Below are 13834 nucleotides of genomic sequence, written 5' to 3'. Positions count from 1 at the left end.
TTTAAGTTATGACATATGCAAAAGTCAAAAAAGTATTTAAAATATTTTATAATGATCAATTAGAGTTTAATCCAAGAATACAAATGTTATTCCACATCAGAAATTTATCAACCTACCACATTAATTGAAGGAAAATAATTATCTCAGTAGAATCGGAAAAAGAAGTTGATATTATTGAAAATTATGTTTTTTTTTAAAAAAAAAAAAGCCTCTCAGGAGACCAGAGATAGAATCTTCCGTAGCTTATAGAAAGCTGTACACCAAACCCTTACAACAGGAAATTTAGAGAGAAATATTTGCTTTTTGTTTTAAGATCAGCATGACCACAGATCTATCTTAGCACTGTTATTTTACATTTCACTAAATTCCTTGGCCAATTTTGTAAGAAATGAAAAAGCAATAAAATGTATATGGATTAGAAGGGAGAAAAATACTTTCATTTTTTGCAGAGTACTTGATAGCCAAACAGAATCCCTCGGAACACTATGGAACTAAGGGAACAATTTTTAAAGTTTCTGGATAAGAATAAATTTGGCATAATTAACCCATAAAAATCAATAATGTCCTTTTATACTGCAAATAACCAGCTAGATATTATAATAGGAAAAAAGTATCATTCATAAATAATAAAAAAATGATTTAGGTATTAGCCCAAGAAAAGATTTAGATATAGAAAAGCTCTATGGAAAACATTAAAACTCTACTCCAAAACATAAACAACACATAAGTTTATATCTGCATAAATATAGATCTCTCTGTGCCCAAAGACAAAATTTCACTATGGATGAAATAACTTACTATAAACATGTTAATTCTCAACAAATTAGTATTTGAATTAAATCTGATCTCTACAGAATTTTTAAAGAATTTGAAAAGCATATGCTAAAGTTTATATAAAAGCACAAAATGTACTTGAATAACTGTCCATTTTGAAAAAAAAAGAGCAAAGAAGGGGACTCACTCTACAAAAATTAGAATGTAGTCTGAGGATACAATGTATTTGTGAAAAAGCAGACATAAAGCCCAAGGGAACAGAATAAAGAACACAGCAATTGACCCTGTGTGCTGAAAAGATAGGCTATTTAATAGGAAACAGTATTGAAAAATTGATTCATTACATGGAGAAAATTGTTGGACCACTGTTGAATTTCAACTGGATTAAAAACATAGTTTGAAAGGGATAATTCTGAACTAATAAAAGAAAAAGTAGTTGACAACTGTAATGCAAATATATGATGGATTTTGCTACATTTAAAGAAAACAATTTCAGTACCAGAAATGACAATTTCTCCAAAGTCCAACAAATGGATTATTTCTTGAAATGTCACTTTTAAATTCTAAAACATAGTTCTCAAGGAAATATGCAAAAGTGTATACACACACACACCAGGGACTTCTATTGAAAAGTAGGTAAAAGTGGTATCTCATGGAAAGAGAAACACTAATGTCTAAAAAGCACATGAAGAGATGTTCATTACCTCATCAGATGAAAATGCAATGCTATTTCTTTCTGAGCAGTTGGTAAATTTAACAAGTCAGATTATTTCCAAGCATTGGTGAAGTGTGGAAGGCCTGCATTTCCAGTAGAAGTGCAAACGGATACAGCTGTTCCATAGGACAGTCTTGCCCTACTTAGTGATCGTAAGTGTGCCCGTACTGTGCAATCACCCGCAGTTATAGATTCCCCCAAAACTCTCACAAAAGTAGGTCAGAGGACAAGGATGAGGATTGTCATTATAATACTAATTTTGCTGGCTGACAATGGAAAGTAACCTAGGCTTGTATTTCTAGGGCAATGGAAAAGCAAAATAAGGATCATTATAAAGTAGTTGGAGCAGTAAACAGGATGCCATGCAGCAACATGAATAGATCTTAAAAATTAAAAACATAATGTTAGGGGAAATTGTAAGAAAGAATGAGATCTACAACACCACTTACACACACACACACACACACACACACAAGACAATGTCATATATTTTTCATGTATGCACTATTTTTCAGGTCGCAAATTAAATATTTGACAAAGACTATGTGGGACACTGACCACGTGTAGATGTTAATAAACAGACAAAGTAAAATGAAATAAAATAGAGAGAGAACTGCAAACTGTTGAGAGTGACTAACTCAATTCTTTGTCCAAGAACCAAAGGAAAAAAATAAATTCAGATAATACTTACTTGCAAAATAATACCCAAAATAACTTTTTTTCAGGAACAATAAACTGATAAAATTTGAGGTGATGTAATTAGCAGGACCGCATATATTTTTTTGAAGATCCACTGGTACACAAATTAAAACCAGTAGCAGTCATCCTGGAATGTGGTCTGATAGTTTCCTTTCTGGACCTACTACTTGGAAGTTTACAAGTGATTTAGCCGTTTGAAGTAACCCCAGAGATTGGTGGCAGGAATGGGGTCAGAATTAGGGATGAGGGCAAAATCAACGAAGAGAGAGATTTTTTGTTTCCAATGGTCTCAAAGTATAGCTGTAAAAAACTGGTATCAAAATGGCTTCCTTGAAATTGTCTCAGTATTAAATAACTTAATCAAGAGAGCAAATGATAATTTGTCAAGAAAGCGGAATAAGAAAAAACAGCCCATGTCATAAAATAATTGACATAAAAACGTTAAATAGCTTTAAAAAATATTATGCTGCTGTGTGAGGCATATACATTTCATTTTTGACAATATCAGTCCAACAGATGTGAATAATCATAATATCCTACAAGGAAACCACATACTAGGTAAGTGAACTTTCACATTTGTGACTAAACCAGCTTACATGAAATACATTTCTTTAGCATTTTTTTCTGACATATTCACACATATAAGCTATTAGAAAAACTTGACACTATTAAAAAAATTAGTTGTACTGGAGGAATGAAATATTCTGTGAATTTAATTATGTGGTTTCTCAAATCAGATTTTCCATATAAGTAATAAAATACACACCCACTCTCTTTTATCTAGAACTCTCCTGTGGTGGTAGAATTATGTTATAAATACTAATATGAATAAGCTTTGGATTTATAAGTAAAGTATAGAGTTTCTGCCTTAAATATCAATGATAAAAAGGTATAATTTTTAGGCATGCATTTTTCAAAGGACTATTGTAGCTTTCAACTCGAGGTTTACTCTCAAGTCCTAATATCTTTCTTTATTCTGAAACAGAACAAAACATGAAGGAACCAGATGTCTTAGTTTAAGTGTCATTTACTTTGGGAAAACAATATTCAATAACCAAACCAGAGCAGAGCTCGCATTCTCTTGACCTTAAAGGGGAATGGCAGGTATAAACCTAAGCGAAAAGCAAAATCTCCCCAATATTCACTGGGTGTTTAATCTAAGTGATGAATTACTAAATTCTACTCCTGAAACTAATATTACACTATATGATAACTAAATGGAATTTAAATAAAAATTTGAAACAAACAAAAAACCAAAGTGTGCTAAATTGAAAGTTCAGGTATGTTGCTGTTAAAGATGGAAGTACCCTCAAGATAAACTCTAAAAGTCCTTATCTTTTGAAATTTCAACTTTAGAAAACTCTTTCTCTTGATGTGAACTGCTTAGGTAACTACAAATCTATTGCTTTTTAAGATTTCTATTTTAGATTTTATTTATTTATTTGAGAGAGATAGAGCGTGTGCACGGGCGGATGGGGCCCAGAGGGAGAGCAAGAAGCAGGCTCCCTGCTGAGCTGGGAGCCTTTTGAGGGACTGGATCCTAGGACCCTGGGATCATGACCTGAGCCAAAGGCAGCCGCTTAACCAACTGAGCCACCCAGCCGCCCCAAATCTATTGCTTTTTAAGATACATCACTTGAACTTAAAGAAAAGATAGTTGAGCCGTAATTGGAAAGTAATATTGAATGCATACTGTAGTATTATATTTTAAATATCTGATAAATCACATCAAAAAGAAAAGAGAAAAATTCAAAATTAATTATTGCAATATGTGTATTTTTTATTAAATAAAATTAATTTTATTTACATAAATTTGAGCAGAATGAATAAACATTGGTATATTGATGTTGGAAGATCAGAGAGATGAATGACTTCGCTGAAAATTTTGTTGAATATGTGGTGGCTTCAATTCAGAGCATGGTAAAAAATATATATGGTTTGCTTACTATTTCACAGGCACCCTTCAAAGTGCTTTGGTTATATCAGTACTCAAGACAGAGAAAGACTGTTTCCTTCATGAAGCTGATGTTCTAGATTAGTTAAATCTTTTAAAACTTTAATAAAATTTAAGTAAAACTTTAATATAGTTTAAAAATAAATGAAAAAAATCTTAAATTGGCTCTACTAAAAACTCAACAAAAATCAACAACTACTTGATCTTCTCCCAAAACACTGATTTTTGTATTACAATTAATTGACAAAGCAATCAGAGTAACAGCTAATGTTCTAACCTGTTTAGGCAAAGAATATAACATAAAGCTAATATGAAATCTTAATGATTGTATTCTAGACCTTTTTTCACTTTAAGAAGATTTATAAGGTTGGAGCATAATTGGAAAAAAAAATGCATCTTTTTTATTCCATGATTTAGTGATGAGATTTTTAGGTACAAATTACTCTTGTTTTTCTTCTTTCTCCTTAAATCCTTCTCTGGGTTGGAGACTATGGAAATGTATGGTAGTAGTCAAAAAGGAAATTTCCCCAAATTTATAGTTGATTATGTAACTCAGAAGAAAATTTATGTTATAATCTTGTGAGCAATATACCATATTTGACATGAGCAGTCTTTTTCCTCAAGGGCATGAGTTCTCAAAAATAAAATTAGTATTTTAGCTCTTGAAGTTCTGTAAACTTTGAAGGATTTGGGGGCTGTTAAATTCTGTAAATGAAAATGTAAAAAGTTGCATTTGTCTTTAAGGTGGACAGAAATAATAATTTTATTTCTACGACCAATCCAAATTACAGTAAAAAACTTCAGAAGGGGCACCTGGGTGGCTCAGTCCGTTATGTCTGACTTATGATTTCAGCTCCGGTCATGATCTCAGGGTCATGAGATTGAGCCCCGCGTTGGGCTCCGTGCTGGGCAGGGAGCCTGCTTAAGATTCTCTCTCTCTCCCTCTCCCTTTACCCCTCCTTGCCTCCCCCTTCTTACTCGTGCATGTTGTCTCTCTAAAAATAAGTAAATAAATAAAACTGTCTTTTAAAAAAAAACTTCGGATAGTAACAACACATTACTTATGTTGTGTGACTTACATGAAGCTTCATTAAAAAATTAAGGAATCTTGACTACTGAAATCATATAGTATAAAAACGTAATACGTTATTTTCTAAAAACTCTTTATCTCAAGTGATATAGACTGTTTAATGACTCAGTGGCAAAACTGTGAACCTTACATATGAACTCCATTTTTACAAACAGAACATAAAGGACTTTGTTTTATGTAGCAGTTCAGATGAGGTAATTGGGCACCAAATATTCGTGTTGAAAAGTTTAATGAGGCACCATTGGGGATATCTGTATATAGGTAAAAAGGCCTAACTTTGGGGTACTTATATATTTATTTATCTATTTGAATCATCAAACCCACTTCCATACTTTCACAGCATTCACATGTGTTGTGCGTTCTTCTCTTTCATGCTTGGCCATAGGGTTAAGGCTATTAACAAAATAGCACAATGTTAAAAATACTTAAAAGCAAGTTGTCTTGTTTTTCAACATATTTCATTGTCTAACTATTGTCAGTGAATAGCTGTTTTCCACAAATAGAATAAAGCTAAGATATTTGCTTGAACTTTCCAGAAGAAAGAGTAAGAAAAGGAGATTGAGAATATTTTTGCTAGTCTCTGTTGTTTTTTGATTTGATCTGAGTTTATTTCATCCTGGCTTACCAACCTGTTAGATTCCTTCAAAGGCTACCAGACCAGAAGAAAATATCCCTTAAAATATTGTGATATTGTATTCTCTGAAAGACCTATTTAAAAAACAACAGCAACAACAAAAAACCTTTTTTTGGTTCAACATCAATCTAAGGAATATATTCCATCCTTCGTGGCAGGAATTAATTATTATTTTGATGTTGGTGTCTATTCCTCATGTTTCTTACAGACTATACCACGGCATTTTTTTTCCCCACAGGAAAATAACTGGATTATCTATATGTTAATTATCCCAAATAGATTGAAATTATTCTCTGAATTATACAATTAGGGTAATAGTTTTTACGATAGTCCATTTATTTCATCCTTGTTTGCTAATTAAAACATTCTGCCCAACAATTTAGGGCTTGTGAGTTTACAGATGAAAAAATGGAAAACTAGGATGATTACCATTGCTAATTTGAATAGGGTGCTTCTGTCCAAGCCCCATCCATGTTTCATAACGCTGGGCTTCTGCCTGTAGACGCTGCAGCTTAGTGTCAATACTTCGAATGTGGACAAACATACCGGTCATCAGTTCCATAAATAATAACCCAATCAACTGGCTGCTCATTAACTTAGAAGCTACCATCGCTGGGCACACAAACTGAATTTTCTACTTGCTCAGAAAGAAAAAAAATGATGAGAAAATGGAGTAACATTCTAGAGGGAGATATAATTTTTCTTTTTAGGAAAACAAGCTATTTTCTCACACTCTGGAAGCATCTTTAAGCATACATCAATAGGTAGTCATAACCGTGATGTTATTTCAAGGAAAACAGCTCAATATTTGACAACTGCAAATCATATTAGGTTGAATGATATGAATTTAAAACTTGATGCTTCATAATCTGATAATTCAGGTTTTCTCTTTTTCAGATGGGTCTTCATCTTTTTAGCGGTACTAATATGAAAGGTTTTATAACAATTTAAGTCATTAGTATTAGAAATTATTAAAAGTCATATGCATTTGGAAATTGTTATTAATTTAGACAAATTAGATGATGAACATGTCTTTTCCAATTCGTTGTGTAAAACCTAAGGAGAAGAGATACTTCATGGGTTGATTTAATAAGCAACGACAATAAGGGTATTATAGCCCTTGGATGTATCTTAGATACAGATCGAGGGTGACAAATGTATGTACCTTCAAACGGGCTTGACTCTAGATCTTATAAGCAATAAGAGAAGAGAATCTGGGGATGAGGGAAAAGCAGCCCCACAGATGAGAGAGCCTGGTGAATGGCATGAGCAGCAATTGAGGAAAGTGATAATTTTCTGCAGTGTTACTGGAAGCCTCCATCATTTCTAAAGCTGGGCTTTCTAATGGTTCCTTTATAGGAACACTTTTTAGTTTTTCAAAATTATGATACTGCTTCTGAGTGATGGGAAACCCAGACAACCGTGCAGCAATGACTTTGATAACAGTGTGCTAGTCACTGATGTGGAGAGAGAATCGGTCCAAGTTATTGATGATGAAAATTCAGAGGCAGAAAGTTGCTAAAAGACACAAGCAAAAGCTTGTGTATTAGTTTGCTATCACTATGACAAGTTTTCACAAACATAATGGCTTAAAACAATGCAAGGTTATGTTACAGTTCTGGAGGTCAAAAGTCCAAAGTGGGTCGTGTGGAGCTAAAATCAAGGTATTGGCAGGGCTGTGTTCCTTCTAGGGTGTCTAGGAGAGAATCTGTTTTTATTTTGGTTTGGTTTGTTTTTCTTGCTTTTTTTTTTTTTTTTAACTTCTAGAAGCCATTTGCATTCCTTGGCTCAAAGCCCCTTCCTTCATCCTCAAAGCAAGTAGAGTAGCACCATCAAATATCTCTGATTCTGATATCTCTTCTGCCTCCTTCCACTTTTAAGAACACTTGCAATTATATTGGGACAATCCAGAATAATCTCTCTATTTTAAGATCAGCTCCTTAGCAAAGTAATTTCATTTCCAACCTTTTTTTCCCCTTTATCAAGTAACATAACATATTTATGGGTTCCTGGGATTATCACATAGATATCTGGGGGGAGCCTCATTCTGCTTCCATAGCTTGGAAATCCATGATGGTGTGCTGAGATCAATCATTGTATTTTACTTCACTTTGGGGAAAGAGAGCATTCACAAAACTGAGGAGGCATTTTGGAGAATATCAGAGATAAAGTCTGCATAAGGACGATGGTATAGCCAGGAAACAAAGAAACAAAACTGAGAGTACAAACAGTATGGGATTGAATGTGGATTATATTGTAAAGCCAGGGACAAATGAACCATGAAAGACTATGGACTCTGGGAAACAAACAGGACTTCAGAGGGGAGGTGGGTGGGGGATTGGGATAGGCCGGTGATGGGTATTAAGAAGGGCACATATTGCATGGTGCACTGGGTGTTATACGCAAGTAATGAATCATGGAACATTACATCAAAAACTAGGGATGTACTGTATGGTGACTAACATAACATAAAAAATAATTATTAAAAAAGTGTGTATATAGCATTAGGTGAAAAGAATTTGGCAAATTTGTTGAAATAACATTAAATAAAATTCTAAGTTAATTAATAGAACTCTTCAAATTAGAGTTTTGCGTATAAAAATTTTAATTCCTACTTATTTTATTTTTTATTTTATCTTATTTTTAATTATTTATTTATTTGACAGAGACAGCCAGTGAGAGAGGGAACACAAGCAGGGGGAGTGGAAGAGGGAGAAGCAGGCTCCTAGTGGAGGGGGCTCGATCCCAGAACGCTGGGATCATGCCCTGAGCCTGAGCCGAAGGCAGACGCTTAACGACTGTGCCACCCAGGCGTCCCCCTACTTATTTTATAGTTACATTATTCCAGATTCTGCCAATAGCACATTTTATGATGACATAGTCTTTATTAGAGATTCTTACCTAGCTCATTTTGTGCATCTAACCAGCATTTTAATATGGGACCTGAAAATTTAGCATTCGAGTTTTCACAGGCCAAGTCTTGGTAACCAGTGCCTTAAAAAAAACCTGATTACATTATTCTTAAGCATTTCCCTTGGCTTGCCCTCCATAATTCTTGAAAGCAGTTGATATAGCAGCTCTAGTTCTCTCAAATACATTTCAGGTAGAGGGAAAAGCCCTAGTTTCCATTTTAGAGCTGGATCTCTGAGAATGATTAAGGTTTCAAGTGAATATCACAACTCATAAAAAAATCGCTGGCTGGAAAATAGGGTCTGGAAATAGCAACAGCAGTGAAAGTAGATATGCTCTAGAGAGTGTATGTCATTAAATTATTCAACATCTTAATTACATTTCCTTTCTCTGTCCAAGAGCCTACTAGGAAATATCTTGTGACTGTCTTCACTGCTTCCTAATGATCAAAACTGTCAAAATAGATATTTTTCAGTGTTATATTTTCTGTTGTTTTGTGTATGTGTGGGATAACAGGAGGCATGGGTGTAATAATAGCTGGAATGTAAAATATACAAAAGCACTCGGTTCTGATGTACAAATATTTGGCCCTGAGAGACCCCAAAGTGTTTATTGTCATAATTGTTTTAAAGCTCCTGGAATAGCATATGCTCTCATTTCTTTGATGTTCTTAAGCAAGGAAATATTATGTGAGACTCTGTGATTTTATTACATAATCCTTCACCCTTCTGCTTTCTTATTGCTTTGGGGGCAATGCAGTGCTCGCCATGCAGCTCCTCAGAAACTGGACATCACTGCCAGCAAATTTCTCTTCTAATCCACCACCCATTCATTCTTGGAGTGTCTTACAGCCACCTGTAACTATTGCACCTTCAATCAAATTAAAGCACAACCTGCTCTCAAATTTCTCCCATTCCGGCTGCTTTTATCGATGACTTCATTGGTGTCTCAAGTCCACTGACCACCTTTCCTTCTTCACTGCCTGAAAGGTCTCTAATTTCATTACAGTCTACAATCCATATTTAAAAACACTCTCAGTAATACTCTCAATTCTCTGGCCTCTTTTGCTATTTTGTCACATCCATCCAGCAAAGCCCCAACTGTGAATAAGTCCAACCACTTGCTCTCTCAGTGAATGCACTTGATTAATCATGTGCCATTGAGAAAATTCTCACAATACGGCACAGTGATTGCCAAATTAAAATAGGTCTGAATGCTATTCAACAATTCTAGTATGGAATATATGCAAATCAGCCACAAATTTGTATTTATAGTCCTGAAATTTCTGGACTCCAGCCTCATATTCCCAATGAGGGCTACACTATCCAGTGCCAACATCTCTAAGGCAGCTACAAGTCAACATGTGTGAACTCATTATTGTACCCCCCAGATCAGACCTCTTCCAGTGTTCCTGAATCAACGTCCGTTGCCCTCTCTTTCCCTCCATCACAGTGCTCAGCACAATGAATAGATTTTATATCCTAAATACTTCTCAGATGACTCTCTCCATCTCACTGTCATGTACCAGTCCATATACTGTTGTCTCCTTCCCACTGCAGTAGTCCCCAACTATTCTCCCCATAGCCAATGGGGCACCCTTAAATCCCTTCATACTGAAGTCACAATGTTCTATGAAGTGCAAATTCAGACTTCTTCCTTCAAAACCTTCAAAGGTTTCATTTCTAATAGGGCCAAACTATTTTTCAAGGCCCACAAACAACGCCTTTACGAACTGACCTGACTGACCTTCACAGTTCCATTTTTCTCCATTCTCCCCTGCTCTTAGTACTCTAGCTGTACTTACCCTTCAATGAGTCTAGACTATTCCTCTGCCTGAATGCTTCCTCCCTATTTCATCTTCCCCACCACATGACTTCTTTATTCCTCATATTTCAACTCAGTTATTACTTTCTTGGGGAAATTTCCCTGACAAACACAAATAAGTAAATGCCCAATTTAGAAGGTTAAGAGTATCACTAGCTTTTTTTTTTTATGATTTTTTATTATATTATGTTAGCCACCACACAGTACATCCCCGGTTTCTGATGTAAAGTTCGATGATTCATTAGTTGTGTATAACACCCAGTGCACCAAGCAATATGTGCCCTTCTTAATACCCATCACTGGTCTATCTCATTCCCCCACCCCCCTCTCCTCTGAGGCCCTCAGTTTGTTTCTGATAGTCCATAGTCTCTCATGTTTCATTCCCCCTTCTGATTACCCCCCCTTTCTTTATCCCTTTCTTCCCTTACCGATCATCCTAGTTCTTATGTTCCATAGATGAGAGAAATCATATGATAATTGTCTTTCTCTGCTTGACTTATTTCACTTAGCATTATCTCCTCCAGTGCCGTCCATGTTGCAGCAAATGTTGAGAATTCGTTCTTTCTGATAGCTGAGTAATATTCCATTGTATATATGGACCACAGCTTCTTAATCCAGTCATCTGTTGAAGGGCATCTCGGCTCCTTCCATGATTTGGCTATTGTGGACAATGCAGCTATGAACATTGGGGTGCATATGGCCCTTCTCTTTACTACGTCTGTATCTTTGGGGTAAACACCCAGTAGTGCAATGGCTGGGTCATAGGGTAGTTCAATTTTTAACTTTTTAAGGGACCTCCACACTGTTTTCCAGAGTGGCTGTACCAACTTGCATTCCCACCAACAATGTAGGAGGGATCCCCTTTCTCCACATCCTCTCCAACAATTGTTGTTTCTTGCCTTGTCTATCTTTGCCATTCTAACTGGCGTAAGGTGGTATCTCAGTGTGGTTTTGATTTGAATTTCCCTGATGGCTAATGATTTTGAACATTTTTTCATGTGTCTGTTAGCCATTTGTATGTCTTCATTGGAAAAGTGTCTGTTCATATCTTCTGCCCATTTTTTGATTTGTTTATTTGTTTCTCGTGTATTGAGTTTGAGAAGTTCTTTGTAGATCTTGGATACCAGTCCTTTATCTGTAGTGTCATTTGCAAATATATTCTTCTATTCTGTGGGCTGCCTTAGTTTTTTTGACTGTATCCTTGGCTGTGCAGAAGCTTTTTATCTTGATGAAGTCCCATAAGTTCATTTTATCTTTTGTAAGAGTATCACTAGCTTTTTGACAGAACACATCACAATTTTAATCGTACACCTTTGTGTGCTTCTTAGTTTAATTTCTCAATGCATAGTAAGCTCACTGAAGACAAGAAATGCTATGCAGTTGAATGAAGCTCTTCTAAAACTAGTAGATTAACCTATTAATGCCATCTTTGGTCTCATGCTGAAATATATACGAGTACCAGCCTACGTGTTGAGAGTGTGGTTGATAAGGAGTCAAAGGATTCTTTTCAACATTGTAGTAAGACCAAATATCAAATCTTCTCTATGATTTCTCCAGCAGAGATTTTTTACTCTATTCTTTAACCACTGTACTATATTTCTTTAAAACAAAACAAAACTACTTTTGAATTTTTTTTCTCATTAGCTAATTATTCTATTAATTGGAGCTTTTTCAAATGTTATGACCAAAATGAAATTTTACTGTGAGGTTCCATGAATGTTGGCTGCCCATATGCCTTGACTGCTACCAGCTACATAGCTCTTAGGTCTTTCCTGATTTTTGCTCCATTTCTACCTGGATAAACCCCCTGAATTTTGGACACTGACTGAATATTTAGGTTACAATCATAACAACCACTATCATATAATTTCTTATTTCAAATATCACCTATTCCTTTCTCCACATGGAATTTCCTGGTTTTAAACTTATTTTCAAACTCATTTTGTTCTTATATATTCATCATTCCAAATATAACCTGGCCTCTTTCTTGCATATTCAAAGCTGTATTTTGGCTCTGCATAATCCCATAAGTCAGTCAGTATACTCGGCTTTTAATCTATGTGTCTTGTCCTATGGATATTCAAGGCTAGTGCCAAATATAAGGCTTTGGTCATCATTATTCATGTTTAGCAATTATACTATGGACATCTGTATAATGTGTAAAAGCTTGCAAATCTCTTCACTTTAAGTATTTCATTTGATCCTCCCAATTACCCTTAGAAGGTGGTGGCATTATTACTTCCATACTACTTGTATAGGAATATTAAGCTCAAAAAAGTTACGAGACTCAACAAAAGTCATATCATTATTAACTGACAAGACTTGAAGCCAAATTGAGATCTTTTGAAGTGAAGTCCAATGCTTCTGCAATAATAATCTTGGCTTTCTGCTGACTCCTTGCAATTTCCACATAAAAAGACCATTCCATTGGGGGGACATTTATTTAAAAAAGAAAGCAACTGTATTTTTCTATGTGGAAGCCATTTTGAGAAAATATATGACCAACATGCAGTAAGCCATTAAAGAAAATGAAAGCAAAATAAATGTGCACATAAAGAGATCAGTCTTCACAGTATAAAGCCACAAAGGATAACTGACTTGCCTGAGCATGGTTAAATGTAGTCTTAAAATCTTGCACATCAAAGTAATGGACTGTAGTCTCCTAGGAATTGCATGGAGACTCAGGGATCAGCTGACTCCATAGCTATGTATTAGATGAAACTATTAAGATAATACTCAGTAGGTTTCCATATAATTTCTCACAACAGGCTTTATTTCCAGAGGCATTTAAAGCATAATTCTATAAAGTAGAGACACTTGGTCTCAGGAAAATAAGTTTATCATAAAATCAGGAGGTTATTGATGTGGTTTGGAGTGTTGGGGTTCAGAGCCAATGGCCAAGAAGAATTCTTGAGATGTCTTCAGTGCAAAAAGGTGGTTTTATTAAAGCACAGGGACAGGACCTGTGGGTGGAAAGAGGGGTTGGACACTGACTGAATATTTAGGTTACAATCATAACAACCACTATCATATGATTGAGATGTCTTCAGTGCAAAAAGGTGGTTATGAGGAGTGGCTGATTATATACTTTCAAGTTGGGAGGGGATTAGGGACAGGTATTTTGGAAACCTTGTTTTCAGGACCTTGAGGGAGCTAGTTATTGTTAGGAAAAAGCCATTTACTGCTGTTTAGTAAAAACTCAGTCATGAGACCCTTCAGATGTATATCATATGC

This window comes from Ailuropoda melanoleuca, chromosome 15 (genome assembly GCF_002007445.2).
Source record: "Ailuropoda melanoleuca isolate Jingjing chromosome 15, ASM200744v2, whole genome shotgun sequence".
Classification (NCBI taxonomy): domain Eukaryota; kingdom Metazoa; phylum Chordata; class Mammalia; order Carnivora; family Ursidae; genus Ailuropoda; species Ailuropoda melanoleuca.
Note: the sequence above shows the minus strand (reverse complement) of the source record.